At 38.8% G+C, this 2,756-nt stretch overlaps 1 long non-coding RNA gene across 1 annotated transcript in view; it reads right to left on the bottom strand.

The window, feature by feature from the left end:
• LOC107572530 (uncharacterized) overlaps positions 1-920 on the bottom strand; it is a 9,390-nt gene extending 8,470 nt beyond the window's left edge. The window contains exon 1 of the long non-coding RNA XR_001607364.1: positions 911-920. This is a non-coding gene — a long non-coding RNA (uncharacterized lncRNA). The remainder of the gene's footprint in view (positions 1-910) is intronic.
• Positions 921-2,756: the final 1,836 nt, after the last annotated feature.

Raw genomic sequence — 2,756 nt, 5'->3', positions numbered from 1 at the left:
GACCATTATTCTTGATAACTTGCCCCAAAATTGACAATCTCCTTGGACTTGTCAATGTGTTCTTTTGTGTTAATGTTGAAAACTGTTCTGTGACAGGGGTTTAGGTTTAGGCTTGCTTCAGAAGGGCTAGGGTCTGATTTATGACATCCTGTTGTCTTGGGCCTCTGTGGAATTTTTGTGACTCCTCGTGCCTCAACTCGGTTTTGACCAAATCTTAGATTGTCTGATTCGGTCTGATATCCTACAGTTCCTATAGAGCTGTTTTAGACCCTACTCTGAAGCAGGAGCTAATTTAGTTCCCCCAAACGGAGTTCCTAGAGCTAATTATGTTCCTAATACCTGCTGTGCGAACGTGCCAAAAAGCGGGAACTTCTGCCAATAGTTCTAGGAACTATGAAAATGTTCCTCCGGTGCGAAAGCCCCTTAAATTAGCAACTACATCAGAAGAGGCTTTTGCACCGTGTAGTTCTAAGAACACAGTTCTGGGAACTAGCCAGCAGGGTGGTTTAGAAACCAATTTTCCCTTCAGACCATTCTCTTGGTTGCATTCACACCAGCAGCAGGAACTCTGAAGTGGCCGACAGTGACATCTTTAATTGCGGCATATAGATGTATATATATATATATATATATATATATATATATATATATATATATATATATATGTATATGTATGTAAATGCCGCAATTAAAGATGTCACTGTCGGCCACTTCTGAGTTCCTGGGGCTTTTTCTACAGTATTTTGGGGTATTGCTAGTTTTTCTTGGTAGTTGCTGTGTCTGTTTTTAAACTTATTGGCATTTCACATAGTGTCTCGGTAAGAAAAAACATTTACAGTTCGCTGTCTAAATATGCAGTCATCAGCACACCTCGTACCTACATCTCTGTGGATTCATTTTGCAGATGAACCTGTTTTTAGATGCGAGCTTAATTCAGCCCTGACTTCTCGTTTCACAGGAAGCTTTGAAAGCAGCTTGTCTGGCCAGTCAACACAGTTAGGTTTATTAAGTCATAATGAATGTTGAGAAATATTGAGCATGACAACAACGGTGTTGTTCATTATTCCTGGTTATAGTCTCTCTGAGCTGGCTTCTGGTGTTTCAGATGTGCTGCTCCGAGGAGGAGATCTGGTGTCTGAATCTGAATCACCTCACTGGGATAATGCACAATTCAATGCTAAAAGCTGACTTTTTATTATAGTTTATGGATAAATTATTTTCACTCATTCAGAAATGCAGTTTTGAGATATTGGTAATTGGCAACCTCTGACATTAGGTTTTGCTTGTTGCTGGCTGAACTACAAGACTACTAATCCACTCATAGTTGTGACAAATCTGTGTATGCAAATGGAAAAGAAGCAAATGGAAAAACTCAAGAATGTTTCAGTGATTTGTCATCCACCTCATTACAGCATGTTCCGTTTCTGTGCTTTTCATTTTGTATAATGGACTTAGTCACAGACCAATGGGTGGGCTTAGTCACTCTAAATGTATCCCGGCCAGTCTCTTGTTGTAGATTTGATACACAGTCACAGCCCTCTGACTTTAGCCCTGTTTGGATGAGACTCATTTTCTCAGAGGAGGTTAGGTTCATTTTTGTTTTACAAAACATATCTTTGTTTTTCCTCAGCCTTTTTAACAACATCCCAATATTGTCTGAATCAGTAATCATGAAAATTCCGTATTGATATTTGTAGCAAAATAGTAGTTTGGTAAACCATGTTGTTCCACAGAATAAAGAAAATCATACATGTTTGGAAACAACATGTAAATAATGATAGAATTTTAATTTCTGAGTGAATTGACTGTACATCCTTTCTGATAGGCTACAGTGAATGCTTGATCAGTAGAAAGGACAGGATCACTGGGTTAGAAATGATCATTTACCCCAGATTGAAGCATCCTAATATGACAACATCTTCATGTTGTGCATTGGCTAAACTCCATATCAACACTATTCGCCTACCTGTACGTTTCAGTTGCTGTTCTTTATAGAGATAACAAATTCACAAATACCATCAAAAGAGTGCTAGTACAATCCAACCAGCTGTTTCATGCTTCATTGTCATGCAAGACACAAACATTTTCTTGAAACCTCAGTTGCAACCTCTAAAGAAACATACATTTGATAAATTAGATCAATTTGAATTATCTCTAACAAATTTATGTGACTCTTCAACTATTTTGGTTGCATTCGGTACCAGGAGAAATATCAACCTTTATTTTGCTGCATCTTAGTGAAAACATTGACTCCTTGAAGAACATCTGTGGAGGTATGTCCATTTCCGTCAGTTAAAGGGGTGGTTGATTGCGATTTCACTTTTTTAATGTTAGTTAGCGTGTAATGTTGCTGTTTGATCATAAACAATATTTGCAATGTTACGAAGCTGAAAGTTCAATGCAAACGGAGATATCATCTTTTAAAATTCTGGCAGTTTAATGCCTACAAAAACGACTGGTAAGGGACTACAACGAGTTACTTCCCGGGTCCGTTACGTCAAGAACCCAGAATTTTACATAAACCCCGCCTCCGGGAACACGCAGCAAAGGGGGCGAGGCCATGCTGCACTGCTTTAGAGAAGAGGAAGAGAAAACTATAGGTGCACTTAAAAATTTATTCATATATGAATCGCGATTCTGTCTTCAAACGATTCTAATGGATTCACAAGTTTCAAAATCAATGTTCTAAAGCAGCGTTCTCATCCTGTTCCTGGCCTCGCCCTGCTCTGCACACGCTCTGCATCTCTCTCTCTCTC

Source organism: Sinocyclocheilus grahami, unplaced genomic scaffold (assembly GCF_001515645.1).
Source record: "Sinocyclocheilus grahami isolate Dianchi unplaced genomic scaffold, SAMN03320097.WGS_v1.1 scaffold1769.1, whole genome shotgun sequence".
In the NCBI taxonomy this organism is placed as follows: Eukaryota; Metazoa; Chordata; class Actinopteri; order Cypriniformes; family Cyprinidae; genus Sinocyclocheilus; species Sinocyclocheilus grahami.
This window is presented reverse-complemented; position numbering and strand designations above follow the sequence as displayed.